Source organism: Thermobia domestica, chromosome 4 (assembly GCF_964235325.1).
Source record: "Thermobia domestica chromosome 4, izTheDome1.hap1.1, whole genome shotgun sequence".
NCBI lineage: Eukaryota > Metazoa > Arthropoda > Insecta > Zygentoma > Lepismatidae > Thermobia > Thermobia domestica.
Genome location: NC_137457.1, coordinates 140601177 through 140622159, shown reverse-complemented (window position 1 = coordinate 140622159; position 20983 = coordinate 140601177). Strand labels below are relative to the sequence as shown.

Genomic DNA, 20983 nt, shown 5'->3' with positions numbered 1-20983 from the left:
AAAACACACAGTTTCGTAATTGCTTAACTATTGATGTAGATATGGCTAATTGCATGTCACGAAACTCCATAAAAATTCATGGGGAAGTATTCATTGATACTGGCACTAGTTTTCTTTTTAGGCGGTATCGACAGCACTAATTTAACACTAACATTGTGTATAGGTTTCATCTCAATCATTTGAGTGGGTGCAGCTTGGTTCACGTTAGCCCCACCTAAATATTCTTGTTTTTTGACGTTTGTGTAACAGCACTAATTTTATAACTATGCAAAAAATTAGTGCTACATTAGTGCTGATACCACATAGAAAAAGAATCAGTGCTATGTATAGTATGATAGAAACGAGGGTCGATTGTTTTCTTTGATGATACCGCCATATTAGATTTTCGAATATATTTGGCCTGCTGATAATGGCATTAATTTTCGTTTTACGCGGTATGGTCAGCACTATTTTACCACTAACATTGCGTATAGGTTTCATCTCAATCGGTTGAGTGGGTGGGGCTAGGTTCACGCTAGCCCCACCTAAATATTCTTGTTTTTTGACGTTTGTGTAACAGCACTAATTTTGAAAACTATGCCAAAAATTAGTGCTAAATTAGTGCTGACGATCCCGCACAGAAAGATCCCGCACAGAAAGAAAATTAGTGCTATGTATAGTATGATAAAAATGAGAATCGAGTGTTTTCTTTGATGATGCCGCCATATTAGATTTTCGAATATATTTGGGCTTGTGATAATGCCACTAATTTTCTTTTTATGTGGTATTGACAGCACTAATTTAGCACTAGCTTTGTGTATAGGTTACATCTCAATCGTTTAAAGGGTTGGGCGAGTGTGAACCTAGACCCACCCAGAATCGTTTTTGTTCTTGACGTTTGTGTAACAGCACTATTTTTTTAACATTATAGGTCGTGAACACTAATTAGGCACTAACTTTTGTCATATATTTTAAAATTAGTGACGCTGTGGTTGGGGCCAAGTTCATGTGAAGGCAGCCCCACCCACTTTTACCCCTCGAGAACTCGCAGCGCGGTCTTTTTGACCGCACCTATAAATATTCTTTGATTTTGTTTAGTGGCTTTGAGCAAACTTCCCCTCACCCCCTCTAATCCTTCCCCAGGCTGTATTGTTGCAACACACCACCGCTTTTGGCGTTAGTTGGTGCCCAGTGCTTTCTGTGCTCTGTCAACTGGACCTTTAAGCTTATTGCGGTCATTTCTTCCGCGCGCGAGCGCTCATGTATTTGATTGTTTTTATCTTAATATTTTTCTTTCAAATTTGTTTATTCATATTTTTGGAGATATACTTTAAATATAACACGTACGATTAACTCAGTATTTTAGTGAGTGTTCTAGTTATGATTTGAATGAATATGGATTCGAAAGAACAAGAAAGGATTGAAAAATTGCTTCTGAGTGTAGAGAAAGAGGAATCTGCCAATCAGGTACTACGACGTGAACATGGACGTACATGATACTATGTACTGTAACACGTTTTGTGAGAAAAATGATTTATTTAACAATTAAAAAGTATCAAATTCATTTAAAATTACGTAATTCATTCCTTTACGTCAAATCTTACAGCGAGGTCGTGTCGACCGCGTGCGAGTTCTCGCGTGACGGTCTGTGCGCGAGTGCTGAAGGGTTAATAATGGAACACTAATTTTGTAAATAATGCCAAAAATTAGTGCTATATTAGTGCTGACGATACTGCATAGAAAGATTAGCCCTCTATATCTTATCATAAAAATGAGGGATCTTTTGTAGTCTTTGATGATAACCCATTGAACATTTTCGAACATATTTTGGCCTTCTGATAATAGAACGTATTTTCTTTTTATGCGGTATCACCAGCACTAATTTAGCACTAACTTTGTGTATGGGTTTCATGTCGCTCAGTTGAGTGTGTGGAGCTAGCGTAAACCTAGCCCCACCCAGAATCCTTTTTGTTTTTTGAATTATGTGTAACGGCACATATTTTTAATGTTACAGATCGTCAGCACTAATTGGGCACTAATTTTTGACATATGTTTTAAAATTAGTGCCGATGTGGCTGGGGCCAGGTTCACGGACATGTCTAAAAAATGATCTTTGGGTTCACTCCAGATCATCGGTACTGCGAAGTTCATGTTTCGTTCACCATTTGCCCACCCAGTCAGACGTTTCACGCAAGTACAACAAATGTGGTGCGGAGCTCAATTCTTATCTTGGTATTTTACAGAGCAACTAAAATATAAGTGATAACACTTCATCACAGGTGGAGTAAAGCATCGACGTTGCGATTTAAATGCCAGCTCCACACATGCATAACAGAAATTGTCCGGGTGATTTACAAACTTCCTCGGCATCTTGTATCCTGTAGGGTATCACACACACGAGTCTACATTCCATCAATCAGGAAGCAGCACAAACGTAATCTAAACTCAGTGCATCACCATACAACACAATCTATTCAAACTCCACAATGCACAAACACTTCAACTTAAACGCGGACACATCTATAACACGCCCAGCTTGGACCGTCACTCAACGCTATTAACAGTCATCAGGCTACGTGAGTCATCATTTTTTTTTATGGATCGTTTCCAGATCAAAATATTAAAAAGTGACTTATTTTCCACAGAAAGCACGCGCGTATTTGTTCTTGTATTTGAGTATTCATCAATGTGCCGACAATAATACGTCAACGTTAGGTTTTTGTGTTTGGTAAAAATCTTGGATAGTATATTCTTTATTACCTATAAATAGACACAATAGTTTATATCTCTAGACAGAATAATGCGGCTCACATGAAAATAACATTATTTATTAAGCAGACATAAAACTATGTTTTAGTTCAGTTCCTCTTTCTGTATTACTATATACAAATAGCAGGTTGAGACAAAAAAATCTTTTAAAATACTTTTTGGAAGGAATTTCCAATCAAATACGTGTAGAAATTCCCTCATACAAAAATAGTGACATAGTGTACACATCATTGAAAATACGTTTTACTGGAACCCCAATGAGGTATAAACCGTGCTTATATTGTAATTTTTGTGGACGTTATATGTGATTTTATCTGCACTAATGAATATGGTAAAATGAACAGTACACATAGCGTATTTTTATATAAATATATTTATTTCTCTAGAAAGAATAATGCGATTCGTATGAAACTTAGAGGGTTCACCAAGTATAAATCAAGCTAACATAAAATACCATTTGTGTGTTTATATACCTAAGGGTACCGGAGCTACAGGTTGAAAAATTGTAAAAAAAATTGAGGGAAAATTTCCCGAAAATCTCTCTGTCACGGGGAAACTGAGTCTGATGGAGAAAAACTGATTGCAGATTCGAATTCTACGTGAGACTTTCTATTAGAATTAGGCATTTTCATTTCTGGGTCAAAATCTTGTTGACTAGTTTTATGATGTAAGAAGAAGAAGAGAACATTGCCATCGTCAAAAGATATTTTTGATCAATTCAACTATGGTTTCGCCGCACCATCAATCCTGTGAATGTGTTAAAAGTATATTTGATGTTTTTCAACGTTACCCACGCAAATCAGTTTTCTGAGCAATGGTTTTATTGGCTACAAACAAATTAATTCAATAACTCAAAATCATCGATTTTGTAGTAAGTGGTGGCAGTGATGAATACATTGATTTGCCACAATCATTATTGTACATCCAAGCAAAAATTGTGATATCAGGTGTTTGCTCTTTCACTCAAACGGAGAAGCCACTTGAACATGTAAATGACTTTTAACGGCATGTTTAGTGAAGTACAAATGAAATTGAACAATAAACTGATTTCATTTCCGTCACTAATCATCCATATTGTTCGTACCAGCAAAAACAGCTCAATTATAGTAATGTAGCTAAAATACATATTTACAAACAACAATATTGTTAAAAGATACGGCTGACCATATGAACGCAACCACCAGTGGGAAGAAAGGATTTCAGCAACGCTGTGAACTAACAAAACAAAGTATGAAATTCGGTATGATTGGACTTCTTCATTGTGACACTTTTAATCAGGAAAAATTTTTAATTGATAGTGTGTGTATAAGTGTGAAAATTATTCCTTCGAAACCCCACATTTGTCTCATGGCCACTGAAAGTGGTGACAGTGTAAAAATCAATATAATATATTCACCGTTATAGGTGAAAAAATTCAGCATTAGGTCTAGTGTCAAAGTGGTACACAGTAAAATTTTACTATATACGCGGCAATGTACTCTCTGACAAGAGTTCGAATGAAATGAATCCCCTTTCCGAATGTTATACAATCCAAACTATTCATAACCTGTATATGAAACATCGCCAAATCATATTATTGTAGGATTTTCATTAAATGAAGCATCCAGTGGAACGATTACAAGCAATCCATTTCAATTTCAACATCTAATCATTAATGCTTTACATTTTATGTGAATGGAAAAGCTGTACCTTAAAAAACATTCCAACAAAGCTATAAACAGAACACTACATTTCATCATACTACACTTTGTTTTAAGGTCCAGGCATACATTTCACCAATTCTAGAAATACCATTTTAAGAGCCGAGGACAAAAATGAATATACACTGTTTGTATTTGACCTAACTCCTGATTCTTCTGTTGGAGATTGTCACCATTGGAATTTACAACGACACACGGAGCCATCCGATTGAAAGTTCATTTCCGAGAGAAATTAGCAGCACCTGCAACTATGCTGTGTATGCGGAGCTTCCATCACTCCTAGTGATCGACCATCACCACAACATTATTCTGGACTTTTAAGTAACAACATACGTATAAGTTATTTATCATTTCAATTCATGATATTGAATTCACTACAAATGGCTAGTGCCTTAATCAGTAGTTCATTATTCAGTAATTATTTAAACGGATGAGTTGCCCTCTCAGATTTTTCTTCATGTGGCAATTAATGTAAATACAGATCCATAAACAAAATTAGGAAACCATTCAAATTTATATTGATAACACAAGGCCGCATAGGTTCTGTTGTTTTTATAATTTTGGATGTTTTATATATATTTGAAAATGCTGAAACCGAAACTGGTCCTAGTTTTCTTATATCACGTAAGAATTTCTTACAATTCACCATTAATATATGTTGATTGTGGTATGCATGTTTAAGTGTAATTCAACTGATTGGCGCTAGATGTCACGAGTACGTGGTGAAATTATCCAGGCGGTAACAATAATGAACGTGTTTTAAATGTAAGGAAGTTTAATTTAATTGAATTTACTAAAATTTTGCCTGCATGAATATTTTTAGAATATGTCTATTTCAAACCTTGTTCACTCATATGAAATAAATTTCATATTTAGTTACCGCAAATCTTTGATGTGCTTCACTAGTGAAGTGCTTCTTTGATGTGCTTTCAATACATACTAAACCAAGAAGCCTAGCCTCTCTTGTGTTTCTTACGGTGTCAGCTACGACCAAGTATTGCAATACGTACTTGCGAGCATAACACAATTAGGGCACTTAGAGGATTGACGAAAGTTTTCACTTTCGGAGGGCGCTTGCTTTTTGAATCTCATCTATCATCCTTCTTTTCGTTTGCATCTTCATTTGGGCTTCGGCCCCAGTTTCTCTACGTATCATGACGGATCTTAGCAATGCTTCCGGCTCCTCGCAACTCGGTCACCAAACTCCAGCTAATATAGGGCCAAACGGTCGGCAGAAAACTCAACCCCGGATTGTAACCGGAACGGTACGGTAGGACTTGCCACCACTGTTTCTCCTACTTACGCTGACTGCATTACTAAAGGGCAGCGCATTCGCTGTCGATCTCTCTCGGATGGTGATCCATCCATAGATCCGAAGAAACAGCGAGTTACATCTATTATTGATCCAAGTATGAGCAACACCATGAATTGGGCATCATCTAATTCCGTCGATAACTCAAACTCACATCACCAACCAGAACCAATATATAACTTCCTGCTGACAGATTATGACCAAAAGTATAACACCGTTAGAGCAGTTTTTCAGCAGTTGATTAAATACATGTCTCGTCCTGAGATACGCGAAATTGTCAAAACTCGCAGAGGCATTATACTAAAATCTACCAACTCAAATTTTGTATCGCATGTGCGTAACAAAGCCACATTTGAGATCTTTTTACCAAAGGCTAAACTCTCCGCACTAACTCCAAGTGCACGTAAAACTCCTCCTCCTCCTAGGCGATTGCCAATGCTATCCGTTGTTATACGGGGAGTTGAACCAGATCTCACCGATGAGGAAATCTATGAGGAATTACATCAGGAAGGATTTCCTGTAAAGCGATGTATCCGGATAAAGAACGCTAACGGTGCAACATATCTTGTACGGATTCTCACCGATCAACCACAGTTGATAGACCAGCTTTTGTCCACTGGAGCTTACATTTATCGAAGACGTTACAAAGTAGAACCTTCTCGCACACCTCTTCCTCTTCCGTTAAGATGCGAGAGATGTCAACTGTATAATGCACATCCCACATCCGAGTGTACTAATGATAATAAGTGTGGCTATTGTTCATTACAACATGCTACGAAGGATTGCCCCAATCAAAAGGCGCCACCACAGTGTAGTGCGTGTCCTGAGAAGCATCCTATATATAGTTACAGATGTAAAGCTAAGCCACAACCGGAACCTTCTAAACCAGAACTGGTTGCACCCATAAGGTCTGCTGACCGTCCCACTCCACCTGCAAACTCTTTACTTGATCCTGTTACTGTTGAAGATCTGCTCCGATTCCTCACGATTAGTCTACAGAACATTCATTCGTTTCTTTGCACTCACATTCTCAACCAAATCATCCATGCAGCTAAACTTCTGTTTAACCTTCAGCTCCATGCAACCCATTCTGGACCAACAGTTCATTTTCAAATCCAACCTATCGAAGTTTACGTTTAATATGGCAGCTTCCATTTGCAATATTTTTTGTATTTTCGTAATGGCGTATAGCTTCTTATTTATGAACATACGCTCACTATTGACACATCAAGTACTATTCACGCAGTTATTACAGGAAGAACACATCTCAGCCTTCGCACTCAACGAAACTTATCTGGTTCCTTATCTACAGTGTTACATACGAAAATATAACTTACTACGTCATGATGCTCCGTCCGGACCCCGTCTATACGGCGGTAAAGCTATCGGCATTAGCACTCGTCTACCATACCGCACTGTTACCCTGCCTCAAACTTTCAATCTGCCTGAATACAATGTAACTACTCTCTACCTTCGGGGTCGCACAGTCACATTTGCCACAATCTATGTTCGGCCAGGAAAGATTCTCACCTATGATTTCTTTCGTTTCATTGATACGCAATCCCGGCATTATATTATCATGGCAGACTTGAATTTTCATAGTAGAACACAGCGCGACAAACAGCAATTTCTTGATTTTATAGAAACTTCCACTACAGGAGAATTTCACATCTTGCCACAACCTACGAGGCCAGCTAGCAACACAACGCCTGACGTAGTAATAACGTCGTCTTCTCTTTCTCCTCTTATTACCATTACTGTACTAGATTCCATCGGCAGCGATTATGTTCCTGTTAAACTAGAACTGCAATGTACAGTGAAGTCGTCAAATCAGTTACCAGCTAGAAAAAATTATCTATATCATAAGGCTAATTGGGATCAATACCGATCCACAATAGACGACGCCATTAGTACACTCACTATTCCTACCTCGCAGCATAGTCTTGATCACGTTATCACTGACCTTACTGCAGCAATTCAAGGAGCAGCGGAACATTCTATTCCGTCTACTCATGTACAACCGCATAAACCTATTTTGCCACCAAGATATCTTGCATTAATTTCTGCTTCACGTCGAGCTTATCGTGAATATAGAACCAGTGGCAACTTGGAGGCACTGCGCTTACACCGCCAATATCTCCGAATAACACACAACTACATTGTAGCATACAAGAAAAGACAGTGGATTTTAACGTGTAATACTCTTACTGCAGAAACTCATCCCAGCAAATATTGGCGTAAATTCAACCAACTTACTGGAAAAACGTCTCGTACACCCTATCCTCTTATTCACAACCATCAAGCTCTTAATAATGACATAGACAAGGCTAATATTTTTGCTACATTTTTCCAAGAAGTCTTCACTCCTCTTTCTGGAGGGCACACACCGCACCGCCTTCAAACTTCTATCAATCTTCACGCCGATCCGACCGCTCATCATCTACAGCCTTCTGACCACCATACTCTGGAACCTAATAATCCACTTACTCAGGCTATAGACCCAGATGACATCAGGGCTATTTTAGCAACCAAACTCAGTACGGCACCTGGATTCGACTCCATCACATATTTTCTCATCAAACAAACACCGCCTTCTTTCATTCTGATTCTAAGCCATATTTATACCTTTATCCTGCGCACTGGCTTCCTTCCGCTCAATTGGAAGTATTCTAAAGTTCTTTTATTTCCTAAGCCTAAGAAACCACCATCCGACGTACAGTCGTAATGCCCGATCCATTTAACAAGTTGTCTCTGCAAATTATTAGAACGTATACTCGTTCGTCGGCTCCACGACCACCTCCTCATGCACAATCTTCTGCCGATCCATCAAGCCGGGTTCCGACCGCGCTTCAGTACACTCGATCAGCTCTTAAGACTCGCCACTGCTATTTATAACCAATACAACAAGGGATTTCCTTCTTGTTTAGTTACGTTTGATTTGGAAAAGGCATTTGATAAAGTCTGGCATCCTGGCTTGATATACAAATTACACAACTACATGCTGCCCATATCTTACATACGATTAATCAATACTTTCTTAACAGGACGTCTTGCATATATTTCTATTAACAACGCTTTATCACACCCCATATTCTTACATTCTGGCGTACCTCAAGGTTCTTCTGTCTCCTTTGTTATATCTACTGTACGTTGCTGATCTCAGACTGACTCCCCACGTCCAAGTTTACCAATTCGCCGATGACACAGCATTTCTCACAACAGCTCGCACTATCCAGCGTATTAATAGACTCATGCAGCCAGCTATCGACACATTTGTCCGTTGGTGTCAGGTCTGGAGACTCAGTATTAACTCAGCGAAAACACAATCTGTAGTTTTTTTTACCACCACGTAGACGATCCAGAGTGTTTCGCAATCCGAATTTATTAAATATTCACGTGGACGACACGCCAGTTCCTTTCACATCATCTCTTACTTACCTTGGGGTGATATTTGACTCAAAGCTTACGTGGACTCTGCATCTTAAGAAAATTGTTACTCAAGCTAAGAACAGACTAAATCTACTTAAACGTTTAGTTGGCACCAGCTGGGGTTTACGACCACCCACTGTCCTCCACACTTACAAAGCTTTTATGAGGACTACTTTAACCTATGGCCATACAGCTTGGGCCGCAGCTCCCGACAAATTTTATAAACAATTGTCTATAATGGAGCGGCATGCTTTTAGATTGGCCTATCGAATTCACTTACCAAGCCCAACCAGACTTCTCTACGATCTCATAGACTTTCCACCACTGCTTACCCATCTAGAACAGCTTCGCATTCGTTACATCACGAAACGCTTTGATTTACGACACCCATGCTTCAGGATATACTACGATATGACCGAAACAATGATGCACCGCCACGATACGTCGACACTCCGCTCCAACACTATCTTACACTGTATCACTTGCAAATGGATACTGCCCATCGAGACCCAGAAATATTTGATATATATCATCCACGCCATTTGTCATCTTCCATCTATCCATCATATGCACAGTAATAACCAACTAACATGGGCCTCCTCTGTCTACATCAGTTCCTGAATAGCTCCAGGAACAGAAGATAACAGCATCCGTTCACTAACAGAACCTAGTGTTGTGGCGTCCAGTATAATTCATCTTCATTTTCATCAACATTTTTAAATATTATTTCGTTAAGTTGTAATTGTTTTCCTTATTTGTTATTATATTCACATTGTTATTATATTGTTATTATTATTGTTTCATATTTCTAATAGCCTCCATGCAATATTACCTTTGTTATTATTATTATTACGTTTTTGTGTCACCTGTTTCAACTTATCTCTATTGTGTATGTATGTTTTATATATGTTAATTACTTAAAATAATGAATGAATAAAGGAAAACCCCTTAGACCAACCACAATTTCTGTAGTCTCACATTCCTAATACAACACTTCCCCGAAGAAAGGGCGCAACCCTTTAACCGGGTAGACGACAAAAAAATGCTTCAATATTTCAGAACTGGCCACCTAGAGCTCTAACCAGGTTAAAAAATAGGGTATCCGTAGCTGGCGGAGAAAAACAAGCGAGTCAGGTAGTGTGTCTATCCCTATTGATAGAATCGCGAACTTCATTAATACGGTTGGATTACTTACCTCTCTGAGGATTAAGGAAACAACCGTCGAATTGGTTTTAAGCCTCCACGGAGGCTAACACACCTAATTGATTATTACTGTTGACGAACGTGCTATTCTCTTGGTTAACGATTTGTTTGCGATATTCTCCTCTTCGGAGGCTGATATCACCAAAACTAGTTGACGACTTCGGCATATCTACCGGATAACGATTTATATTACTGCTTCCTCTTCGGAGGAGTAGACACTTTAATTAAATCCACCCTTTAGAGCATTGATCTAAGACACCAAAGTATACATGGGCTATCAGTGGCTATCAGGGGGTATCTTTTGTGGTAAGCTGGCGCCATCTCCCAGTTTAGTTATTAAGATGGCTTCTCAGAAGCCAGCAGCAAAATCAGATAAGAAAGTACAAACACCCCGGATTCCAGGTCTCAGGGTCAAAATAGCAAAACCAACGTACAAACCATTAGATTTTCTAGTGCCTTTAAGCAAAAAGAAGCAAGCAGCCGCCTCAGCGAAATTGAAATCCACTGCAATTAAGCAGTCCAGTGCTTCACAACCCTCCACTTCGAGTAAGCCTGAAGACATGGACTTCACGGTAGTAGGAACGCTGAAGCGATGTAGGTCTTCTTTAGCAAACATCAAGACAGAACACCTCACTAATAGTGTCTCCGAATATCCACCTCTTCCACTCAGTAATAAGTTCGAGGTTTTGTCCCCAGCACAATCAGATAATGCTAGTACTAGCACAAAAACTGCTACGACAAATCAGCCAAAAGCCGCCTCCGATTTTCATCTACGGAATTACCAACATCTATACGTTTATTAAGACCTTGTCACGAGCATTGAAGGAGCCTCCTCTAGCTGAGCCAACTACGGAGCGCATTCGGATTCAAGCGGCAAACAAAGATGACTACAATTCTATCAAGGCTTACTGCGATCAAACGAAACCTGAGTATGCCACAGGGGTAGCAAAAATGAAAGGCCTATTTAGGTGGTTGTCCGAAAACTGTCTATTGACACTGACTTAGACGATCTGAAGGATGAATTTATCCGACTGGGCTACACACCAACAAGCGTTCACCAAATGTCTCGCAAAAGCAAGACAGATAACAAGAAAATTATGATGCCACTGTTTTTGATTGCTCTGGAACGAAGTGCAGGTGTTAAAGAGATCTATGCTATCAACAACCTACTTCATTACAAGGTCCAAATCGAACCATATAAGCCTCCCTCGGTGCTACAGTGTTACAGATGCCAATGCTTGGGGAATTCACAGGACACCTGCCAAGCGCAACCTGTGGGCAATTTCATTTTACCTAGTCCTGCAGAAAATCCGACTCCTCCACACCCGCCACTTGCGCAAATTGTCAGGGCGATTACCCGGCTAATTACCGTGGATGTCCAGTATTCAAATTCTATTCTGAGGCTCTTAAATTGCCGGCACAACAGCCGACGAAACTTCAAGATAAAGCGGAGAAAACTGTCAACAAACCAGCAGCAGAGACAATTCCCAATCCCACTATTATTAATGTCCAACCTATGGCTACGGACAATGAAGACGCTGAAGCTCCCCCTGCTTCCCACATCCAACCAGCTTCTGCTGAAAAACAGGAGAGCCCCAAAGAAGACCTGGACTCACAGGAAAGACAGGAGAGCCCCAAAGAAGAAGTCTATTCTTTCATTCCTCAAGGGGTTACATTTCCACAAAATCATAACGCATATTAAATGAGGTATTACCTGTCTCCGTCAAGCAGCAGACTCAGCTTCCAAGGCTGCAGCAGTAATAGAAACAATAGCCGATATGGTTGACGAATCCTGTTTCTAACTCCAGCGTCCTACATCATACACTTATTCTTGCTACATGGAATACAGATGGTCTCGAGGGGCAGAAACAAATGCTAATTAGATTTCTCACACACCATAGAGTTGATGTCATGTTTGTACAAGAAACACACTTTACTGCTGGGATCACTACTTGGCGACTACCCAATTAGATTGTCTATCGGCAGGATAGAGTGGGCAGACAGAAAGGAGAATTACTACTTATAATCAAAAAGACTTTCCCAGTCAGGTTGGTTACAATACCACCCTACTTACTTCGGAGGCACTTGCTGTTGAGCTAATAACGCCAGGCGTTCCATTAATATTGGTTACCGGGTAAAGGTCCTCGGCCACACAACTAGAGCCCACAGACTTCGATGTCATCGCAAACTTAGGGCCAAAGGTCATTTTAGCTGGAGATCTTAATGCTAAACATGGAGCAGTGCTCCGCCAGACCCAACTCATCATCCAAAGTTCGGCGGACAACCCGATTTGCTTGACGTCGCTCTTTGTAAAGACGTATCGTTTACTGTGCATCCTTATGTCATCTCAGATTTAGACTCTGACCACGATCCAGTCATTTTTCACGTCTCACACCGCAGCATTACCCATTCTGCCCCTATTTTTAAGCATATAGAAACCGATTGGGATATTTTTAAACAAAACTAAACACTATTATCGATCTCCGAGATCGGCCAGCTACCATTGAGGACATCGACCAAGCGGTTTCTCACATCACATTAGCACTTCGAACAGCACAGGCAGAGAGCTCCACTACCAAAATCTCTCCAACGCACATAGGACAATGTGACAGTCTACATCTGCAGATCTATCTCCATTTAAACGTTGGGCTAGACGCCGATGGCAACACACACTACATCCAGCATACAAAACATTATGGAATAAACTGCGTGCGAAGCTCAAGTGCTCACACAGCGACAAAATCAACAGTACTGGGAAGATACTTTTCGAAATATCACAGCAAATGATCGAAAAATTTGGACATTCTCTAAATCCTTTCAGAGTGCTACAAATGCTTCCAGAGCTAGAGTCCTTTAAGGCTCACAAGTACTGACTCAAGACCCACAGTCGCAAGCGGATATTTTCGCTGACTCCCTGGAAGAACAGTTCCAGCCTAACAGATCACGTCTTGATCCCTATCTCAAACAGCACATCCGAACCACACTACATAGTTTAACTACACAAAACCCTACACATGACATCATCTTAGTTACACCTCGAGAAATAGAAAGACGTATCAAATGTCTTCCGGCGAAGACAGCGTTCGGGCCCGACCGAATTCGATCTGATATCCTAAGACATCCAACCAGAAAACTACTGGTCTTCCTAACCTATTTATTTAATGCCATCTTTCACTTATGCTATTTCCCGAAGACCTGGAAGGAAGCTCGTATAATCACCATCCCCAATCCCGGGAAAAATCCACTTCTCCCGGAAAACTATAGGCCAATAAGTCTTCTGTCACACCTAAGCAAATTCTTTGAACGTGTTTTTCTCTGGAGACTGAAACAGCATGTAGCTACTAGAGACCTTCTACCATTACATCAGTTCGGGTTTCGTGCACAACATAGCACTACTACATAACTCGTGCGAGTAGTGGATCATTTAACAGTGGCTTTTAACAGAAAACAACACACCCTTGGAGTCTATCTGGATGACTCAAAAGCCTTTGATAAAGTCTGGTTAGCTGGACTTTTATATAAACTATACACGCAAGTTTTTTTAGATCGTCTTCTGCATTTACTGCGTTCCTACCACATTGGCAGAAAATTCCATGTGTCTGTTGACGGTTCTAATCCAAGTCTAGACCTATTAAAGCAAGTGTTCCACAAGGCGCTGTACTTTCACCGCTTTTATATAATCTGTACACAGCAGATATCCTGACCTTGCCCCATTGTTTTGTTGCAACATACGCCGACGGTACTGCCTTTTTCGCGACGAGTAGCTCACTTCCACAATGTTACATATACATGCAACGCCAACTCATAGGTTTTCAAGAATGGGCAAGACGTTGGAGAATCAAAATAAATGCAGATAAAAGCTGTGCTGTCATCCACAATCGGAGACGCACCCGCGTCCATCGAAATCTAAACTATGAGAAGACACGCATTCCTCATGCTACGCACGTCAAATATTTGGGTGTAACTTTAGATCGTGGTCTAACGTTCGCCGCACACATCAGAAACATAAAACAGAGAGCATTACGAAAAATCTCAGCGTTGTACCCCATCTTGCGCTGTAGCTCCCTTTCTCATGTGGTCCGAGTTAACATCTTCAAAATGATAATCCTGTCTACCATCTCTTATGCATGCCCTGCCTGGCAACATGCTTCACATAGTCACGTACAAACTCTCGAAAGTGTGCAAACTCGAGCTGGTCGTATAATCACTGGTCACGACAGATATACACGAAACAGCCAGATCCTGGAAGACTTAGAGCTACCCACTGTCAGAGACGTACTACGGCATCTCCACAATAAGTTCTGTCGTACTTTACCCAGACATATAAATTCAGCTATAGCTAATATCGGCACCGAATGCGCACTGCGGAACGTCCATCTAACACCACGCATTTAAAATCTCTCCAGAACTGGTCAAGAAGTCATAATCAGCTACTCTGCGACAGTTGAAGATGTAGTCTCCCATACGTACCAAAACAATAGTAACATCCAACAAATCACCAGCACAGCTTGATATATTCTTTATAACATATTACTCATGGAGTCAGGGACTCCGGCCCGCAACTCTATACATAACCACAAAATTACCGTGACCGTGACCGTGTTCAATATTAATGACATTTTAATATCGCAGACTAGCTCGCTTTTTTGTAATTCGTTGAAAACCGTGTCGCCATGGCGTCTCGTGGTTGTAAGAATAGACTAGATTTATTTTGTTTTGTCTGTGGTGAATTTGTTCCACACAGACAGAAATTACAGATTTTGTAAGAAGGGCATATTTCGCATACTTCCGTATGGAACTTGGAGATCAAGATAAAGCGTGGACTCCACACAATCTATGTACATCTTGTGTGGAATCGTTACGGAACTGGAGCACTGGAAAGCGGTCATCTATGCCATTCGCAGTACTAATGGTCTGGAGAGAATCGAAAATCCACAGCGATGATTGCTACTTCTGTTCTGTGAAATTGTAGGACACAATACTCGAAACGAGACAAAGATAGTGTATCCCAATATTCCTTCTGTAATGAGACCTGTGCTGGACGGCCTAGACTTGCCTGTTCCGACACCTCCATCAAATCTTGAGTTTGTAAGTGATCCCTGTTCTTAGAGTGATTCAGTGGAAAATAGTGAAATAGAAGATGAAGTTTACAATCCCCCTAGCGGATCTCGTGACCCTATACCACTCACACAAACGCCAGCTCAATGATCTAGTTAGAGACATAAATCTGTCTAAAGAATCTGCTGAACTTGTTGGTTCCAGACTTAATGAAATTGCTGGCCTTTGGAACATTTTCCTGGTACAGATATCGGGAAAAAATTGTGCAGTATTACTCAAAAGTAAGTTCTGTCGTGTTTTGTTGTGATGTGTCAGGTTTGTTGATCACGATAAATTTCCCTTGCCTTTCTAGTGATTGCAGATTATCCATTGACTCGAATGAAACAAGTTTAAAATTTGTTCTGATATATAATGGAAATAAGTTCCCCTCAGTTCCTCTTGCTCATTCTGCGTCACTGAAAGAAACATATGACAATGTGCAATTTATTCTCAATAAAATTAAATACGAGGTACATGGTTGGGTGGTGTGTGGAGATTTGAAGGATTTGAGCATTGTACTTGGGCAACAAGATGGGTATACAAAAATACCATGTTACATTTGCGAGTGGGATAGTAGGGCACGAAATGACCACTGGGGAAGGAAACAGTAGCCATTACGGAAAACACTGAACGCGGGATCAAAAAACATCATTCAACAAAATTTAGTCAGTCCTGAGAAAGTTATACTTCCTCCCCTTAACATAAAATTGGGATTGATGAAACCATTTGTTAAGGCACTCGACTAGGAAGGCGAATGTTTTAAGTTCACATGCAACAAATTTCCTTCACTTTCATGTGAAAAGAGAAACAAGGTGTCTTCGTTGGCCCAGAGATTAGAAAGTTAATGAAGGATAAAAGCTTCGAGGGAAAAAATTACTAATGCTGAAAGGAATGCTGGGATAGTATTTAAAAGCGTGGTGGTGAACTTCCTGGGGAACAATAAAAGTACTGATTACAGAGAAGTTGCTGAGAATATGTTAGTTAAATTTCAAGAACTGGGTTGCAACATGAATCTCAAGTTGCATTTTTTTGCTTTCTCATCTTGATTACTTTCCACCAAATCTCGGAGAATTAAGTGAGGAACAAGGCGAATGGTTCCATCAAGACATGAGGGATATAGAGAAAAGGTATCACGCACTTTGGAGTGATGGCTGACTACTGTTGCACATTGCACAGAGAAACTTCAGAATAAAATCACAAGGAAATTAGGAAAGCTAATAAGAGAAAGCTTGCTAAAAAGATGTGAAAAATAAATATGTTATATGACTTTGTTGATTTCCATTTTACAACGTATATATTTATGTATATATTTCCATATTATATGTATATATGTGGTAATCTGTATGTGTAGAGAATCTTATATACTTTTCTTTGTCTATCTGCATTAACATTAAACAAAACATGTTCAGTTATTTAGCATAATAAGGTCTTTAGTGTGATAGAAGATAAGAAATAAGGTATAATAAAGCAGTATTAAATACGGAAGAAGGCCGAAATTTTGACATTGATTTGGAAGAAAACCTTACGTGACAGGTAAAAACGAATTCATTATTCGTAATCAGCTGGGAACAAAGAATTAAGTTCACCTATTAATCAAAAAACAACATGAACTTTTTTTTTCAATTTGCAGCCTTGTGTAATCGAGGTTATGAGAAATGTTATGATAGCTATGGTCTTCCACCTTACGTACTGTAACGTAAGGTTGAATTCTTAAAACTTCACTGTATGTATTATAAATATAATAATAGTCGAATGCAAAGTCTTGGATCACCCTATGTAGCTATGTTGTTTACGTTTATTTATGCTGTAAAGTTCAAAGAGAATCCCTAAGTGAAATTCAATACTTGTTCAGAACGGCACCCCAAATCTATGACTGTACACTGCTGCAATACACCTTGCGCACAATTTTATCATATTTATCATTGACAGTGTATTTTTACATGTAATGTTTTTATCAGCATCTGTTTCTATAATGATAATCTTTCTTCCCCGTTCCCTTTACAGAATTCACAATATGAAACTTTGCAATCCTGTGCTATGCTCAATGACATGGAACCAAATCATCACAATCAAGGAGAAAAGGAGGAGGAGATCTAATCAAGAAACCCAGCTCAATATACAAAAATGTGTATCTGTAATGAAACGACATCTACAACCTACAAACATTGTAAATACCTTAGTATACCAAGAAGAAGGAATCCGAAAAAAATGAATAAAATAAAATTTAAGCATATCTGTCTGTCTTTTATTTCCAACTCATAGGTATACTATCAACATGGTACACGAAACTATAACGTTACAACGTTATTAAATTTAAAGTATTGGTTTCCTTAAGAAGTGATCAATATAAGACGAGAAGCCAGCTCATGAACCTTGTTCAAAATCTCACTTATCTAATAACAAATGTCCCACAGAATATTGGCCAAGTATTGTTTTCGACAAGTCTCAAGTTTGTACAGAGGTAGTTCTGCAATATAAATGTTACAATGTACCTATGTCATGAATTCTAACCCCCCGCTTCAATAATTAAATATATTGCTTACATCGTCATAATTTTCCGCCATAAAAGGAATAACAGAATCAATCAAAATTTCAGTGATTTCTAGAGAGCATGTTTTATGATCAGAGGTGGTCCTAAATTTAAACTTTACTTAATGTACCTTGGTCGTATCAAAGAGAATAGATCAGGTGATCTTACTAATATTTGACACGCAAATTTTTCAAAAGAGTCCTACCAAATTTTTGTTGGGACAATTGCTAAACTGTAAGCGGATGAGGCATTAACTTTTTCCGCCACCAACGAATTTCGAAGTGGTTTCATCTGCATCATTTCGTGTGTGTTTTGGGCCGTTTTGGGCGTCTAGACCCACGTTTTGGGCGCCACGTTTTGGGAAGTTTCTCAAAATAGGCCTACTAATATGGCGGAATAAGATGATGTTTTTTCTCCACCAACGAATTTCGAGGTGGTTTCCTTCACATCGTTTCGTCCTTGCTTTGTGGTGTTTTGTGTACCTATTTGGACGTTTTATGCGTCATTAGAAGTGTGTCGAATTGTGCCTTCGGTTAATATAAAAACGATCCGGTCTTCCGCCACTATCGTTTTCGGCGTACAAAACGCGCACAGAACGGTACAAAATAGCCACTAACTGCTGCGAAAGACAATATCTCAATGTGCGATAGTGGCGGAACAGACGGTCATTTTAATTTCATTTTGGGAAGTCATTTTTGATCCACTTCCACTGACGCAAGAAGCTGCACAAAACTGCACAAATACGCACAAAAGGATGTGAAATTATCTACCTCGAAAATCGATAGTGACGGAAGATTAGGTCATTTTCGTCCCACCTCGGATGCTATTTTGACCCACTTCCGGTAGCGTACAACACGTGGAAGTAGGTAAACAAAACGGAACAACTAGGCACTAAAGGATGCGAAAGGAACGACGTCGAAATTCGAAAGTGGCGTAACAGTGGGTCGTTTTCACCTCACCTTGCAAAGTGATTTTGACCCACTTGGAATGGAGCATAAAACATGGAAATTGGCCCACGACACTATACTATTCGAAAGGATCTACCTCGAAATGCGATAGTGGCGGAACAGTGGGTTAGTTTCGTCTCATATTTGTAGCCCATTTTGACAAACTTCCTTTGACACAGGAAAGGTGGAAATAGCTACACGAAACAGCACAAATAGGCACTAGACGATGAGAAACGAACAAGGTAGAAACTCAGTAGCGATGGATCAATTCCTCATTAAAATCTCATCTCCAAGGCACTATTAACCGACTTCCAGTGACACACTAAAATTTGAAGTAAGAGGGAAACACGATAGAAAACAGTCACTAAAGATGTGAAACAAACGACCTGGAAATTCGACAGTGGCGAAAGAGTTTATCACTTTCGTTCAACTTTGAAGGTCCATTTTACCCACTTCTGGTGACGCACAAACGAACAAATACCCGCACAACACAACACCAAAAAGGGACTAAACATTGCGATAGAAATGAGCTCGAAATTCGGTAGTGGCGGAAGAGTGGGTCATTCTCGTTCTACATTGTAGGTCTATTTTGACCAACTTCCATGGACTCACAAAACGTGAAAATAACTGTAAAAAACAGTAGAACACAGGCAATAAGCGACACGAAAGAAATCACGTCCAAATTCGATAATGGCGTAACAATGGAGCATTTTCTTCCTACTTTGTAGCCAATCTTGACCTACTTCAGGCGACGCACACGAAGTCAGAATAGGCCCTCAAAAATGATACAAAATACGCACAAAACGATGCAAAAGAAACCACCTCGACATTCGCTAATAGGGGAACAAGTTAATGACACCAGTGGATGTTTGTAGGTTCCGATGTCTTTAAAAAGAGAATAGCCCTTAGTACACATGCATATAATCAAATAAGGTAATAGAACTAATCGAAAGATATAAAATAGCTCAAGAACGTCCCAAATTTAATTTTTAGCAATTTTTACTCATGAAAAGCAGCAAGATGGACCCCCAAAACCAATATAGGTTCATATTCGTGTCCTTTAGTAATATACTACAAATTTTAATTAGTCATTTTCAAAATTGGAGAGCTGGGCCGAGGAATAATTCCCAAATTTTTAAAACAGTGCGTCAATATACTCAAATGTTATAAAAGAAAATGCACTCCTCTACACACCCATATAACCGAATAAGTTAATAAGACTTTATCAAAGGGGATAAATTAGGACAAATTCCTCAAAATTAGAATTTTTGGGATTTCTTTACACATGAAAAGGAACAAGATGGACCTCATAAATTGATACAGGTACATTAAATGATCCTGGGTTAGCATACCAAATTTTCGATTTTTCAATTTCCAAAATTGAAGGAGATGGTCCTATGTACCGCTGGGAAAAATTGGAGTTTGCCAAGGTACCCCTGTCAAAATGTAGACGGGATCGTCTTAGATACCTCTACTTCATTGATCCCGGGCCAGGGGCCATGGGTCCTGGAGTACGGGTCCAAGGGCACATTGCTCACAGTCCGAAGTTAGACCAGGTAAGGCCATTACTACTCTCATGCTCTGGCGCCTTGCATTAACGGTTCCAAACACAGAACATTAGTGTCCTTTTCCTAGTTATTGTACTCTTTTGAACCTCAACTTTCTTACCTGTTAATTACAACGGTGTTCAACGGTCCCTTGTGGACTTGGATTGAGCGTAAGCAGTTCTTGTGAACATTTAACTTAAGGGGTACAAAACGTTACTTCCTCACTCCTTGCATGCGCCAGCGGCGTTTGTATTTAACACATGTTTCACGTTATTTCTAGATAAGTTTGAATTGAACACTTGTCTGGTTTTACCATTTCTTTTGTCTATATTTTAATTGTTGGTTGTGACGATAACATTCAATTTGGGTCATTCTATTTACAAAAATATAAGCCTCTCTTGGGTTGGCAAAACTTTTCACCTGGTGATGTTTCCAAATAGGACAGGTATCGTTCTTTCTCTACTGGCTTC

General features: G+C 39.5%; 1 long non-coding RNA gene across 1 annotated transcript in view; it reads left to right on the top strand.

Annotated features, from left to right (window-relative positions):
* The window catches only part of LOC145683364 (uncharacterized), a 59616-nt gene extending 41934 nt beyond the window's left edge, over window positions 1-17682 (top strand). Inside the window, exon 3 of the long non-coding RNA XR_014131065.1 lies at window positions 17494-17682. This is a non-coding gene — a long non-coding RNA (uncharacterized LOC145683364). The remainder of the gene's footprint in view (window positions 1-17493) is intronic.
* The last annotated feature ends 3301 nt before the right edge of the window (window positions 17683-20983 follow it).